Raw genomic sequence first — 17686 nt, 5'->3', positions numbered from 1 at the left:
AAACAAGATTGATAAAAATGATAGATACATTTTTTTCCTCTGTCAGCATTTCTACTCTTAGTCTTTCTTTACAAAGATTAATGAAATATGATTGTTTTGTAATCTATTCTATAAGTATTGATTTTTTTTTTACTATTAATCTGAATTTAGGGGGAAGCTAGGTGATATAGAGTAGTTGATAGAGTAGTTGACCCTGAAGTCATTAGGAGCTAAGTTCAAATCCAGCCTCAGATACTTAACACTTACTAGCTGTGTAATCTTAGGCAAGTCATTTTGCCCCAGTTGCTTTACCAAAAAAGAATCTGAGTTCAATGGCCTTTTAGAATTTTTTCATTTATATTATTCTAGATATCATATATATTTTTCTCTTGATTCTGCTTACTTTGCTCTGTACAAATTTTCTTATTTTTTGAATTTGTTATGTCATTTCTTATTGCACAATGATATTTTATCATATTCATATGTCACATTTAAAAATATATTCTTCAGTATTCTAGACATTCACTTTGTTATTGTTTTTTTTGTGACTACATAAAGCACCACCATAAAATTTTGGATATATACCAGGACTTTTTATTCTATATTCTTTATTTCTTTTTATATTTGATCTTGTGGAGATATGTGTCCTGATAGTGGAATCACTAGGTCAAAGGATATGAAACAGTTGAATGACTTTTCTGAAATAATTCCAAATTGTTTTCCACAGTGGATGAATTAATTTCCAGCTCCAATGACCTCTCTTCCCCTAACCTCTCATCTCTTGTGATTGTTGTTCAGCTTCAGTTGTGTTTGAATCTTTATGACCCCATCTGAGGTTTTTTTATTTGGAGAGAAACTAGAGTGGTTTGCCATTTCCTTCTTCAGCTCATTTTACAAATGAAGAAACTGAGGCAAACAGGGTTAAGACTTAATCAGGGTCACATAGCTGGTAGGTATCTGAAACAAGATTTAAATTCAGCAAGATGAGTCTTTCTTACTACAGCCCAATACTCGATCCACTGCACCACCTAGATGCCAGTAGACTATTTCTACTTTTTATCAACTTTGTCAATTTGATGCATATGAAGTAAGATCTCAGAATTATTATAATGTACATTTTCTTCCCTCCTCACTTAGTATTATTTTATTTTTTCCATGTAAAGATAATTTTCAAAATTCACTTTTGTAAGCTTTTGAGTTCCATTTTTTCTCCCTTCCTTTCCTTCTCCTTCCCCAAGACATCACTTGATAGTTTAATGTATGTATAATGATTTAAAAATATTTCCATAATAATCATGTTGTGAAAGAAAAATCAAAATAAATGAAAGAAATTTTCACAAAAAAGGTGAAAATTGTATGCATCAATCTGCATTCAGTCTCCATTATTCTTTTTCTGAATGCAGATGGCATTTTCCATCCCAAGTTTGTTGGAATTGTCTTGGATCATTATATTTCTGCTAAGTCTATCATAGTAACTCATCACATTATTTTGCTGTTACCATGTACAGTGTTCTTGGTTCTGCTTATTTCATTCAGCATCAGTTCATGTAGGTTAAGGTTTTCTGAAATCAGCCTGATCATCATTTTTTTATAGTAATGAAATGTATAGGAATATAATTCATTCAGTTACCTCAACTTGTTCAGCTATTCCCCAGATGATAAGCTGCTACATTTTTGCATATTTAGGTCCTTTTGCCTCTTTTATGATCTCTTTGGGATACAGATCCAGTAGAGATATTGCTGGATCAAAGGCTATGCACAGCCTTATAGCCCTTTGGACATAGTTCCAAATTGCTCTCCAAAATGGCTGGATCAGTTTACAACTCTATGAACATGCAATTTCTTATTATAAACAATTTGGAACAATCTTTCACATCACATTATTGATATCAATTATATTATTGATAATTTACTTTTCTTCTGAAACCATTCCTATCTTTTGACCATTTACCTGTTGGGGAATAGGCTTTGAAAGTATTTTAAAAAATATATTGTAACTATTAGATATTCATTGCAGTCTTTTTAGGAATTTTTTTCCCCTCTGATGGATTATTCTACACTAGTTTCAAACTATTGTATAAAGTTCCCTTGACCTGTTAATAGAGCTGTCACATTTTCCCTGAGCAGGTGGCTGGTCTTTAGGTGTGTCTGGATTTCTTTCTCAGTTAGTTGATGGAATCTAGTAGGTACTTTCAATTCCCTATGGCTACATGTATTTCAGATTGATTTTAATCATGAAAATGATCATGTTCACCCATTCATAGAATTATAACAGAAATAGAAAAATGCACATTTGACAGGTGGCACTGCATGAAAACTAATTGCTTTCACAGGTTGGAAGGTGGAATATCCAAAGTTGTCTAGGAAATTAATGAGCACATTGTGTCTTGAATAGTGTGTGTGTGTGTGTGTGTGTGTGTGTGTGTGTGTTTAAATCTAAAGTCTTATGACATGCATCAACAACTTGGCTTTTTCCCCTTTTGTTATTTGTCACTTATTGATATGTGAGTTGATGGATGATTTGATATAATTATTGTGCTTTATTTTTAACACAGAGGAATGTATGTGATTTACATATATTATAAACATTTCCCTTATAACTCAAATCTTAAGCTGTCAGTTGAAAAAGGAGGGAATTTTTTTTATAGTGGTCAAATTGGAGAAAAATAATAAGTAGATTAAAAAGAAGCTACTTGGTTCTGATAAATTAGAAACCTACAATAAACACTCCTTGTGAAAGTTCCATAATGACCACAAAATTCCAAATTCTATGAAGAAAAAGTATATTTACTTTTCAGCATAATTTGAAATGTTGCTGTCTCTCATTATACTTATAGGCCATCAAAGTGAAAGTGAGGTTTTGAATAATTGTTCTGTCAGACCAGGGGTTCTTAGCCTGGAGTTCCTGAGCTTATTTAAGAAAAATATTTTGATAACTATTTCAATATAATTATTTCCTTTGTTAAATGCTTTTTATGCATTTAAAAACATTTCTCTAGAAGAGATCTATTAGTTTCCCTGAATTGCCAAGAATTCATGAACTAGATAAAAGATTCAGAATCCTTGTATTAGACAGTGTAGGATGAGAATGTGTTTCGAAAAATACAAAGGTATATAACATAAAGCTTCAGATCTCTAGTAGTATTGTGTATGTATTTTGGAGGAAAATACTAATGGATTTTTTTTTACTCCTTTGAGTTGGAGTTAGTGTTTTATTTCTTTGGTATTTTAGAATCCCTGTATTAGACAGTGTAGGAAGAGAATTAGGATCAGTTACATTTTAAAAAGTAAATAATATAGACATACCAGATTTAGAGCATATGTCTAAAAAAACCAAGTTAATCAATTAATTATCCAACTTCCCTTGTCATGTTGTATTTCATAAACTTAGTATATATTCGTTCATTCAAGTAATAGTTATTAACTATCAAAAGAGTTTGAAATACTATGCCATGTGTTTTGAAGAATACAAAGGTATATAACAAAGCTTCAGCTCTTTAGTAGTATTATGTAAGTATATTGGAGGAAAATGCTTGTGGATTTCTTTTTACTCATTTGCGGTTATTGTTTTATTTCTTTTGTGTTTTATTATTTATGACAGGCAACATGGTGTAGTAGATAAAAGGTTAGTAGAAATACCTGTGTTCACGTTCTGAGTTTGCAAACCTTGAAGTGCCTGATATTTAATAGATGAAAAATACCACCTCTACACCACCACCACCATCATCACCTAACCTCTCACTACACAGAAAGCTTTATAAAACATTAAGGTAAGAGATGAGTTGAAAATCTTCATTTGTAGAGGAAGTTTTCATCAAAGAGTTCTCTACACTGATGAAATTATAGGTTCCAACTATATATATACATATATATATATATATATATATATTTAATTAATAAAGAGACTAGTTAATGAAAGTCTAATTGTATCTTGCCTGTTGGTTGATGCAATGCCTTTTGCATTAATGAGAATAACTTATTAAAGCTGGAAAACTGCATGCACCATAATTCCTCTTTCAATGACACTAGAAAGGAATTAAATATTCCTTCCATTCTTGAACCTGAGCAGATCCTGGGCCACTTTGGAATTTCCTGAGGAATTTGATGGCAGCTATCCTATCTCCTATGAGGCAGCTAAGTGGTACAGTGTATAGGATGCTGGGCTTCAAGTCAGGAAGACTATTCTTTTTTAGTTCAAATCTGGGTCAGTACTTAATAGCTGTGTGATCATAGGCAAGTCATTTAATCCTGTTTGCCTCAGTTACCTCATCTATAAAAAGATCTGGAGAAGGAAATAGCAAACTATTTTAATATCTTTGCCAAGAAAAGCCTAAATGGGGTTATGAAGAATCAAAATGTGAGCAAAAAAACCCAAACTGAACAACAACATTATTCAAATAGTATTCTTTTGGACAAGACAGAATGTTATGGATTATTTGATAATACAGTTTGTATAGGTTCATAATCATTTGAATTAAAGAGTAACAAGCCTTTGAATCTGATCTGGTAAACATTTTTGCCAGTGATGTGGATGAATATGCAGTACCCAGCACTTGTGTATGGTATGCGAAGCAGTTACATGGTACAAGGAAAAGAGTAATGAATTTGGAGAAAGGAAGACCTGAATTTAAATTCTGCATCTAACACTAGCTATATGACTCTGGGCAATGTGATATATAAAAAAAATTGAGACTTAGTTCCTGATATTAATCATTTTATTAATTATACTAGTGGATAATTAATAAAAGGGGTCAGGGGCATTCTGGAATGCTAAAGACCCCTCATGGAACCCAATCAGTGGCTTATATGTCTTTGGAAAAGTGGATGTTCCTGAGGGTAAAAATCATCTTTGATCAGTTTACAATTAATAAGAGAATGAATATTACAATGACAGACGGGCTTATTCTAATGGGAGGAGGGAGTGACTGATCACTCATTCTTAACACAGATACTTATATTTTATCTAGTCTTCCCAGTCTAGGGTAATCTAAACAAAAGGGGGGCCATCTCTTCTTAGGCATAGCTGACTAAAAGACAATGGGCCAGATTTCACCAGATTTCTTTACCTTTTGAGCAGATCTAAATTTCCCAGAGGGGTGTATCTGCCCAAGATTTCATCTCTTTAAAAGTCCTGCCCATCAAAGGCTGACTGAATAGCTTAACAGATATGAGAAAACAGAAGAGGGGAAAGTTTTAGTTCTAATTCAATAATTGATTATTAATACAAGAGAAATAATAATATCTCTCAGCAAGTGATTTAACCTCTATTTCTTTATCTGCAAAATGGGGATAATAATAATACCTCAGGGTTATTATGAGAATAAGATGAGAGAATGTTTGCAGAGTGTTCTGCAAACCTTAAAGCACTTATATGAATATTATAATTGTCATTATTGTGATTAATATTTTTATTTCATAATGGGTACTTAGCAAAGTTGAATTGAATTCTTGAGTTGCATTTAATTAGGATATAGATGGCATGCTTTTCAAATGTCTCTTGACCTGAGCCATTTGCTCATAACATGAAGGGGAAGGAAAGGGAAGAATACTTAATATGTTGATTGATAGAATTTAGATGAAGAAACTTGACAAATTCTATTCTTTATTCCAGGATGATAGTTTAAAAAATACTCAATTCTTTAGGATTACCAAAGTCCATTTTTTTTCAAGAGGTAACACTTGACAGAGCTTTGAAAAGTATTAAGTATTAACAAATGTTGGATATCATGAGTATTCTACTTTTTCTTTCAGGCAGAATATTGTTTCATATAAAGTAAAGTGGATCAAGGTGGTTGATTAACTGAGAAGGCTAATCTCCAGGAGATCTTGTTTTCAAATGCTTATTGATATTGTCACCTGTTCTACTTAATTAACTTGTTTATATATAGAAGAGCAGTTGTTTATTCTGTAGGGATTAGAGAAAAGACTACATGAGCCAAAGAGGAAGAGCTATTCTATAGGTCTGGTAGAGGGGCACTGTGATAAAATGTTAGTATTTTTATTTCTCTGAATTCCTATTAGTTTTTTTTTTTGGATATCTTAGGTATATGCTGCAATGATTTTTTTAAGGTGGGATTTTCAAGCAATAAATAATCTATGTTTTACCAATCGCTGTTCTTCATACTGGATATTTCATCTCTCCTCCCTCTACATTCTGACTGGTAAACCTTATTACTTTCAGGATCAACTATAAAATCCTCTCTTTAGCTTTTAAAGCCCTTTACAACCTGACCCCTTTCTACTTACCTTTCTAATTATCTTATATATTATTGCCCTCTCTGTTCTTCATGATCCAGTTACACTGAATTCCTTGCCATTTTTCCTCCTTGAAACTCCATATCCTGACTGGAGCATTTTCACTGGTTGTTTCTATTTGCTGAATGCTTTCTCTCCTTATTTCTTTCCATTGACTTTCTTCAAGTCTAACCTAAAACTTCTCTTCTACAAGAAGCATTTCCCAGTCTTTAAACTAAGTGCCTTCCCTCTGAGATTAAGTACAATTTATGTAGCCTTAATATACCTCAATGTATTTTGTTTGTCTGTGTTTGCATGTTGCTTCCTTTATAAAATTGTGAGCCTCTTGAGAGTAGATACTAGTTTTTGTTGTTGTTTGTTTTGTCTTTGTTTTTGTGGTAGAGAAAAATCCAACTATTTGGAAAAGATTTTTGTATTAGGTGGGAATGTGGTGCTATTTTATTTTATTTTATTTTTTTTAACTGTTTATTGTCATGATTTCCTCATGATCCTTTCCCTTACTATCCCTTCTAAAGAGGCATCCTATATAACAAATAATTAGAAAAGGAAAAAAAAAACAGTATTACTGATTAATTCATCAGGAAAATCTGAAAAAAATTGTGGCCCTCCCACCTTTGCAAAGGGATGGAATGATACTATCTTCTCATATCTTTTCTCTTAATCTATTTTTGCTCTTACTAATTTTTGCACCAGTCACTTTTGATTTTTTTGGTAATTCTTTCACTTTTGGAGTCATTTATTTTGGAATTCTTCTTACTTTATTCTGCATCAGTTCATATAGATCTTTCCATGCTTCTCTGTATTCAGCATATTTGTCACTTATTATAGCATGGCAATATTCCATTACATTCATGTACCACAATTTCTTTGCCATTTCCCCAGTCAATGTGCTTCTACTTTGTTTCTAATTCTTTGCTATCACAAAAAGTGCTGCTATAACTATTTATATACATATAACCCCCTCCTCTTTTTTTTTTTTTTTTTTTACATCAACAGCCTTCTTAGGGTATAACCTTAGTAATGGAAACTTCAAGTCAAAAGGTAGGAACAGTGTAGCATTTTATTTGCATAATTCCAAATTGCTTTCTCAAATGATTTTATTGATCCATAGTTCTACCAACATGTACCAGTGTACCTATCTTCCTACAATCACTCCAACATGGACTCTTTTTGTGAACTTTATCAATTTACAAGATGGAGGTGAAACCTCAGGTGTCTTGATTACATTTCTATTTATTGTTATTGATTTGATATATTCTTGTGATTGTAAATAGCTTGTAATTCTTTTTAAGAAATATTTGTTTTCATCCTTCATCTTCTTGTCTTTTGGGTAGTACCATTTAACTTTGGATAATATTGTCATTTTTGTAATATTGACAAGGCCTTTCTGTTGTTCATTTATTTCAGTCATGACTGACTCTTTGTAACCCCATTTGGGGTTTTCTTAACAAAAATAGAGGAGTGGTGTATCATTTCCTTCTCTAGTTCATTTTACAGATGAGGTAACTGAGGGAAACAAGGTTAAGTGCCTTGCTCAGGTAATAAGTGTCTGATGTTGGATATGTATTCAGGTCTTTTTGACTTCAGGCCTAAAATGCTACCTACTGCACCACTCCCTGTTTTGAGTACTGAATATTTTCTCAGCTATTTAAATTGTTTTTAATTTTAAAATTCTTAAAGAAGCATTTTATAATGAAATCTATTCTTGTATACTTTGGTAGAGTGATCTTAATGTATATATTTTGCAATTATTTTAATTAGATTTCCATTTATAGTATTGTAGATTTTGTTACTATTATATAGAAATACTGTTAATTTTGAAGATTTATTTTGTTGAATGAAATTTGGGAGCTATTAGTATCTCATTTAGAATGTTTGTTGATTCCTTGGAATTTTTAAAGTAAACCATCATGTAATTAGCAAATAGGGATGTTTTACTTTTATTTTCCTATCTTTATGTTTTTGATTTTGTTTCCCACCTTACTGCTTCTGTTAGAATTTCCAGATTTATATAAAAAATGAGTGAACATTCTTGGTTTATTTATTAGGTATTATTAGGTATTTATTAGAAAGATTTTAGTCTTTCCTAATTGCATATGATTGTTTCTGTTTAATTTTAGATAAATGATTTTATAATCTTATAAAAATGTTCCTCTGTGTTTATATTTGTATGTTTTTTTTTTTTTTAGCATAAATGAATGTTGTACTTTACCAAAACCTTTCTTGACATCGTTTATATTCACCAAGGAGGCAAAATTGAGGGAGAAGGCTGGATGGGGAAGCCAAGTAGTTTCCATCATCTCCTAAATCAGATATGCATAGAATGGTCTCACTATTTAGTTAATATATTGTGAATTCCTAGAATATTAGGTAAACTTAATAGTAAGCATAGGGATATATTTCAAAGCAAAATAGAAATGATTTTTGTCAAATTTTCCATGAATTTTTGGCTATTAGTCATATGAGTAAATTGTAGTTTACTCTGTATTAATGTGGATAGAAGACGGTGGAAGATAATTTTAAAAATTAAAAAAATCCCAGATATTGTTTGTAATACATATCAAATTAATCCTGAATATGATTAAATTGATATTGAAGATTGCCAATGACATCTTTCTTGTGATTTAGTAAGATTATAGAAGACATCTTTAGTCTAGCCCTCTTTTATAATCTCATTTTATCAGTAATCTAATATAGCCTACAGTTTTATGGATGAGAAAACAGACCAACAGGGGTAAAGTGATTTATCCTAGGTCATACCACAGGGTTCTTCACTCATATCTTTTAACTTTTACTTCCTCAAATGGCCTTTGTTTTATCTGATAACCAAGGAGCAGTGTGATCTTTGGCAAATCTCATATAGTTTCTCTGGACCTCCATTTCCTCATCTGTAAAAAAAAACCAGTGGTGGTATGGCTTCTAAATTTATGTTCATAATTCTTTTGTTTATTTCTGATGCTTAAGAGTTCTTAATTTTCTTGATTTTTAAAATGTTATTGATATGGTTTGCTTTGGTATATTCATTCATTCATTCAGCAAGCAAGGGCTAAGTCACTGTTGTGCTAATTACTTGAGAAATATATCTCTGAGTAAGGTACTATAATTGCCTTCAGGAAATTTATAGTTTAATAGAAGGGATAGGATAGGTGCACAAATAATCATGATACTATAGTAAAAGATATAATGCAGAGACTTTATAATAATGGTAGAAAACTGTGAGATTGCAGAAGAGAAAGAAACATTTTCAGTTGATGTCATCATGGAGGAGTTGACATTTCCATGCTACGTTGTTTAGCAATCAACTATAGGATCAGGAAATATTGAAAAGAAAAGAACACAAAGATAACATTAAAAGATACATAGTAGTTCCCATCTAGAGCATCAGTGAGTAGCTCTAATACAGGAGTCCCTTTGGTGGTCTGGTTAAGCCTAGGGGACTTCACAGAATAATGTTTTAAAAAATAAAATACAAAGAAAAATTATATTGAAATAGTTATCTTAATATTTAAAAACAAACAAACTCATAGATTCCAGTTTAATCACCCTTGCCTTATGGGATACAGGTTGAAAATATAAAGTCTTGTATGTGGATACAAGAAAATTAACTTTACAAGCATATAATGGAAGAGTTCTTGATAGAAATTGTTTAAAAATAGGTTATTTTTAAGTAAATTTTAAGCTCATAATGAGTCAACCATGTAATGAGGAAGCAAAAAAAAACAACCTAAGATGATCTTGGCCTATACATAAGAAGGTATAGAATAAGATGCTCTCTATATAGCATCTAGCCATAGGAATATGATAGAAATAGGTACTCTTCCCTATTCAGATCTCATCTAGACTATTGTATTGATTTATGAGCAAAATAACTTAAGGATAGTGATAAACTATAGTGTGTAGAGAAGATCAATCAGAGTCCCAAGGAGGATCTTGAGTCTATGACATGTGACAATGAGTTGGAGGAACTGGACATATTTAACGCAAAGAAGAGAAGATTTAGGGGAATGAGGGACATTATAGTTATTTCCAAATATTTGAATGACTGTCATGTGGAGGACTTTTTTTGTTTGATCCCAGAGATTAGAACCAGGAATAATCAATGGAAATTGTAAATGGGCTAATTTAAGGCTCAATATTAGGAATAACTTCCTAACAATCAGAGCTGCCCAAAAGTAGAATAGACTACTTTGAGTGGTAGTGAGTTCCCTTTCCATGGAGGAAGTTTTTCAAGTAGAGGCTGGTTAACCACTTGGTGGGTATGTCTTAGTGGAGATAACTTTCATGTATGAGTTAGACTCAGTGAACACAAAGGTCCCTTCTAACTCTTAAATTCTACAATTCTTTAAAACATGAAGAGTTATTATTATTGTTATAAGGACTGGTAGTCAAAGTAAGGAGACTCCTCCAAAGACTTATTACTTCAGTATCTACTTTTTAATGGAGAATATGAACAAATGAATAATTTGTGGAAGAATAATTAAGCTTAACAGGGGAAATGAGAGTTCCCATAACTTTCCTAGTCAGTAATAGAATAAGCTGAATCTTTATAGTTTTTTTTTGTCATTTCAACATTTCCCTGGATTGTAGACTTTATTTTTGTGAAATAAGTACGGTCTAAAATTCTCCATTGTGCCCAGTTTGGATTTTTTTCCTTCTCCTTATTTTCATGGCAATTTATCTCTGGCTTCTTAGAGAAATCATTGCTAGTATAATTTTGTACCCAAAGAGGGCATTCTAACCTTAAAATATCTCTAACTGGACAGAGTTATTCCTAATCCCTTTCCCTTTGGAACCGATAGCTTTTCATCTCTCTTGAGTTCTCAGGTGTTTTAACTCAGGAAACTAGCACAGTTAAAATATGTTTAATAAAACCATTATGAATGAGGATTTAACCAATAAAAATAGCCCAGATCTAAGGTAGGATTTTGCTGCTGTTTTCCCAGTGAAGTTAGGAAACTTATAGGTCCCCTTTAAAACATTTTCAAGATGTTCCCAGCAAGCCATTCTCACTGAGCAAGGAATTTGGTAAGCAGTAGGGCCTTGGCGGAAGACTTCATTATTCCTTTGGGTGTTCTCTTTTCAGCATTGTTCGCAGAAAAACGTAGGCGTCAAAGAACTTTCAGTCTAAAGATAATGCTCATGTTGTTTCATTTGGAATTAAAGAAGCCAGAGTCAATAGAGCTTTTTGTTTCAGTAGGAAAAAAAAAACACAGGAAATCCCAGATTCAAATATCCTCATTTAGTCTCATTGTCTAATCAGATTCTAACTGAATCTGTACAGTATCTCGAGCATCTGGTGGACATGATGGAAGCAAAATCTATATCTGCAGGGGAAAGAGGGATGCTTTTGCTAGGGGCTTTAAGACTTTTCCTAGCCTGCATGCTGTATAAAGGTCTTGAGCTACATAGGCTAGGGTGTTGCAATAGCATAGAAAAAGCAAGCCTAGTGAAAAAAAAAAGGGAAGTCTTAGAAAAATGGAAATTTCCAAGTCAGCATTCTACAGGAGGCAAGAGTAGGAGTGCTAGTGAGAATGGGGGACAATGAAGAGAGAGACAAAGAAAAAGGGATTCATGGCCTACATTTTCCACCAAGTTGAGAATTGTTTTATATCGGGCCAGGACAAATACAAGTGAATCAGATGCATGTTGGTTATGGTACTTGACAGCTTCTACTTGGGAGATAACAGTCAGGAGAGAATAATTAATATGATGAGAAGTATATAAAGCACAGGATATAACATGGTACCAAAGAAGAATTTTATTTTAGAAGTGGTATAGAGCAGGGCTTCTTAAACTTTTTCCACTTGTGACCCATTTTCACTCAAGAAATGTTTATGCAACCCTAGATATATAAGTATGTAAAATAGGTATACAAATCAAACATTTACTGATAATAAATCATAAAGAAATTTATTTTAAAACAATTCTTTTTTATTTACCATTTATAATAATAATAATTTTGCCATTTATAAAAAATGGAAGCAAACTTGCATACTAATATGATGGACATTTTTACATAAAGAATTAACTCTTGGTGGAATATTTAATACTTCAGGATGTAGAACATTCAGAAAGCTTTTACTGTAGCCAAATTTTTTATGAATCCTATATTCATCACAGTTTAAGAAGCTTTGCTGTAAAGGATGTCATCAACTAGTTATGTGACTAGAAATAGAGGTGAGCTGCTTATGTCACAAAAGTGAGATATAACTGATGGCAGCTCCTGTGCTCCTGTAGTATCTGTAAAATATCAAGAGATTAGATGGATACCCTATACATATTGTCCTTCTCTCTGGAGGACACATGGGAGGGATGAGAAAAAGTTTATACATAATGAAATGATATAGATAGGTTGTTGTTGGTGGGGGAGAGGAGGAGTACTTACATTAGCCAGAAATTACAAACATATTCAAAGATCAGAGCATCATTTTTATGATTTTATATAATTTTCATCGTTAACAAAGCACATTTCTTGTTATATGGGGCAAAGTTGTTAGAGTGCTATGATAGTTACCATTCATTTGATGGGGCCTAATTTGGGATTTCTTTGACCCTTTCTATGATGTAAATGAGGATAAATTTTCTTCCTAGTACCTTGTAAGTTCCTCTCTGTTATTATAAATGATAATACACACACACACACACACACACGCACACAATACATAACAAATAATACATAGCATTCATAAGCTCTTTGAAGTTTATAAAAAGGACAGCTAGTTGATCTAGTGGACAGATGGTTGCATCTGAAGTTAGGAAGACTGAACTGAATATTTACTAGCCATGTGACCTGGACAAGTCATTTATCTGTTTGCTCTGGTTTCCTTATCTTTAAAATGAGTTGGAGAATGAAATGGGGATCTACTTGAGTATCTTTGCCATGAAAACCCCAAATGGGGTCCCAGAGAATTGGACATAATTGAAAAACAACTGAAGAACAATCAGCCATTTGTAGAATACTTTACAGATGTCTTATTTTATCTTTACAATTCTGGGAGGTTGATCCTATTATTATTCCCATTTCATATTTGAAGAAACTAAGGGAGAAAGTTGTTAAACAGCTTTTCTAAAATCACACATTTAGGAAGTTGTGGAGATAGCAAGTGAACTCAGGTCTTCCTTATTTTAGGTCCAGTGTTCTTTCTGTGGCTCTAATCACACCTAGCTCTTTAAATAAATGAATGCTGCATACTACAGAATAACTATATGCATATACATATTTATAAAAAGCTATATTAATAATTAAACCTGCTTCCTCTGTTTATTCCTCCTCCACAATAGACTATGAGTTAGTATTGCTGGGTAGAATTTCTGAAAAGAATTCATCATTTGAGAATATAACCTAGAGTCATTTTCCCCAGAATTGGCCAAGCATACTTCGCTGGGAAGTACCATGTCTGTATTAATTGACTATTCTATATACCTCTTTATTCACCTCTTGTTAGTTACTTATGACTTTTTTTTTCTTTCATCTTGGAAAGCAGTTTAGAAAGTCTTCCTTCCTCAATGAAAATCACATGGGATTTCATGGTAAAGATACTAAAGTAGATCCCCATTTCATTCTCCAATTCATTTTAAGGATAAGGAAATCTGGGCAAACAGGATAAATTACTTGTCCAGGTCACATGGCTAGGCCCAAACAGACACACAGCACATGGGATTATAGATAATATCCTCCAAATTCCTTTTGTTTGTTAACCTTCAGTGAATTGGGAAACATTCCAGTCCTATACAGTCTTATATTCTTGTTCCCCTCAATTGTTGTGCTCAAAGAAACCAAGGCAGATTTAGAAGTGGAGATTTCATATAACACTTTATTCTCCATAATTTCTGTTTTAGAATGCATCCCCCCAAAGAGGGGGGAAACACCAATAATATATTCAAAGATGAGACTTTTCCAGGGAAAGCTGGAAGCTGTTTTGGAAAGAACTGCTATTTCATCACATATCACAGAATACCTTAATTTTCTTACCTCAATCTCTAGCTGACTATAAGGAAGTAACAGATTTCATTTAAACATTTATATGTCTGTCCTGGTTTAGATGCTGAATTTGTACATAATCATGTATTTGGAGGGAGTATTTGCTATCAAATTAGTAATTGAATTTGGTACAAGGAACTGACAAATTTTCATTAAAGTGTTTTTTATTTAATTTGTTCAATTAATGAAAATCCACCTTCTCTCCCACCCACCTTCCTACTGCCACACTTGAAAGAGAAAGAAAACAAAATAATTGGAACAAATATGCATAGTCAAACAAAACAAATTCTTGCATTGGTTATGTATGTCTACCAAAAAATGTCTTATGTCTATCCTGAGTTCATTGCTTCTCTCAAGAGAAAGGTAACATATTTCATTATGAATCTTCTGAATCAAGTTTGGTCATTGTGTTGGACCATTGTGTCGAGAGATTGTGTTAAACCTCTCAAAGTTGTTTGTATTTATGATATTGTTGGTATTATATAAATCGTTTGCCAAGTTCTGCTCACTTTACTTTGTATCAGTTTATATTTTTTCCCAGGTGCTTCTAAAACTATCACTTTTCTCCTTTCTTAGAGCACAACAGTACTCCATCACATTCATGTGCCATAATTTGTTTAGCCATTCTCCAATTATCTAGCACCTTCCTTAGCTTACAACTCTTTAGTACCCTAAGTCCTTCATATTTGGAAACTTCCTCAGATTCACATGGAGCTTTTGGTTTCCCAGCTATGGTCAGTGACTCTAATGAGGGAATAAGCTCAGAAGAGTTAAGTGACTTTTATTTATATGGCTTCCAAATAGTGAGACAAAGACTCTGGAGTAAGAGGATCTGGTTTCCAATATTGCTTTTAATGCTTACTTACCTGTGTTGCCATGAGCTTTTCCCCTGTGATTTTACACTGTGATTAATACTCATATTCTTTAGTGGAGGGGGAATAAACAGTCCCAACTTTTCCAGACCTCAATTAAAGAGTTTGCACAAGATGATTTCTGAGATCTCTTGCAACTTTAGATCTATAAGATACCCAGGTTTTCCAATTTCAGATCCAATTTCAGATTCTATTATTATATGTCACAGCAGAGCCGAAGGGATACTTGATTTTGGTAGAGAATATGAATCAAGGGGGTTCATGGAGAAACCCAGTAGGGATGAAATGATTGTCCTTTTAATATTCATATATTTATATTGAAAATAATGGTTATGGCTAGGAAATGTATGTCTGGGTTAGGTGACCTATCTGTTCTTAGAGCATGTGTTAACCTTGCCGATGATACAGGTCTTTTTATGACAGATGGATAGTGGAATTTGCTGAATTGGGGTTTAGGCAGTTTTTGAGAGAACTTGAATACAGATAGAAAGATTTTAATTTCTCAGGAACCAAGAGAAGTAGGTCTGAAACTGGAATTAGGGAAAGGACAATGATCAAAGAAGAAACAGAGTAAGGCAAACTTTTGAGGGCCCCAAAGGAAGGCCAGCCTGGAGATGATAATAGAAAGTGAACTAGAAAAGATCGTGAAAAACTTGTTTTGTTAACATGCACTGAGCTAAAGTATAGATTGAGGCTATACCTTTTATTTATTATTATACATGATTTATTACCCAGAAATTTACACATACAGCACAGAAATGACTTTGTGCTCTAACTGGGTGACAGTGGATGGGTTATATTGCAGAAGATGTGGTGGAAGTGGGGTACTGCAGAATGGTTACAGCAATCTTATCATGGATAAAAGGACTGAATGCTCAAAGGAACCTTAGTCAAAACCTCTCATTTTATAGAAAGAAAGGGAGGCCCAGAGAAATGAAGTGACTTTTATTTAGTCGTACAACTCATTAGTTGGCAGAAAAGCTAGAATTTGAATTTGTACTCTTTCTGCCATTTCATACTGTCTTGAGGAAGTGAACTGCAAATATTCTCTATATACCAAACATCAGTTATAGACTGGGTCACTCCTAACCCACAGGCATTTCTTTCCTTCTTTTTCCTTCTCTCAATCTATCTATAGGTTTTATTTCTTCTCATAATTTCATTGTATCTAGATTTCTAAAGTCCTTCTATCTCTAATTATTAAGGGTTCATCTTAGGTATGCAGGAGATGCTGTTCTAGTAATGTAGGATGTTTCATACAAATTTGGGAGAAAATGCTCCCTTTGGCAGCACATATGCAGATTTTGGGGGAAACTATGTATCTCACAATTCCCTTGGGCAGTAGCTTCAGAAAAGAGGCTCTTTTGAAGCTGCTATTATTGTTACAACACTTAACATCAACAAGTTTTTATTAGTTCTTAAGTTGCTCTATTTTAGAAGCCTTTTGATGTCAGCCCTAGTCCATCTATTTTATTTTGTTTTTGAAAATAAAATTTTATTGATATCTTCTGTTTCTTTTCCCTCCCTTGGTCCATTTAAACAGGTCCCCCTGCCTTTTCCCTTTCCTTTCTCTCCTGAGAAAACACTTCTCTGTGAGTGGAGGATATTGGGCTTTGTGATCTCCAATTCATATCCTAGTGAAGGTCCAAACATGGGTTGATCTTGGACAGGAATGAAAAAGAAGAGATAAACTAGTATCTAATTACTTGCACAAATCCCAATAAAATCATAATCCCAATAGCTAACATTTACTTAATGCTTACTATGTGTTAAGAACTGTTCTAAGCACTTTACAATCATTATCTCTTTTGACTTTAAAACAACTCTAGGAGGTAGGTGCTATTTGTTATCTTCATTTTAGAGATAAAGGCAAACTGAGATTAAGTAATTTATTCAGGGTCACACTGCTAGCACATCACTAGTATCTGTGGCTAAATTTGAATTCAGGTCTTCCTGACTATTGACCTGCTCCAAATCAAACCAGTTTTGCAGATGGCATCTCCTGCATACCTAAGATGAATCCTTGATGATTGGAGCTAGAGGGACATTAGAAATCTCATCTACATTGATTTATTTCAGCTCAGTCAAGTAGGGGTGTGATTATGGAGGCTGTGGAGGACGTTTGTTCTCTATGAGAACACTTCTGGATGAGGGAAAATCCCAACAGTGGTATGATTGCAAGGCTAGGTAATTTACCACCCAAAACTACAAGAATTACTTTCAGAGAGTCAAATCATTGTGGGTTTTTTTTTTTACTATTATTTCTATGCTAAGTCTAGTACCATTAAACTGCCACATTTAGACACTTGGAGTTCATGGTTGATAGGACCTGTAATTTAATTGGTATAAGAGAAAACCCTCTCTTTCAGCCTAGGTCAAGACTTACTTGGCAGTTTATAGTCTTAAAGAAATGGCAGTACTCCTGAGTGACCAGAACTAGATTAAAATGTTCATTGGGAGGGGCAACTAGGGGATAAAGTGAATAGAGTTCTGACCCTAAAGTCAGGAGGATCTTAATTCATATCCTGCGTCAGATACCTGTTTAGCTAGGCAAATCATTTAATCCTGATTGCTTTCCCCAAACCCTTCAAGTAATTTG

Source organism: Antechinus flavipes, chromosome 4 (genome assembly GCF_016432865.1).
Source record: "Antechinus flavipes isolate AdamAnt ecotype Samford, QLD, Australia chromosome 4, AdamAnt_v2, whole genome shotgun sequence".
Lineage (NCBI taxonomy): Eukaryota > Metazoa > Chordata > Mammalia > Dasyuromorphia > Dasyuridae > Antechinus > Antechinus flavipes.
The sequence above is the reverse complement of the archived record's forward strand: the minus strand, read 5'-3'. Positions refer to the sequence as shown.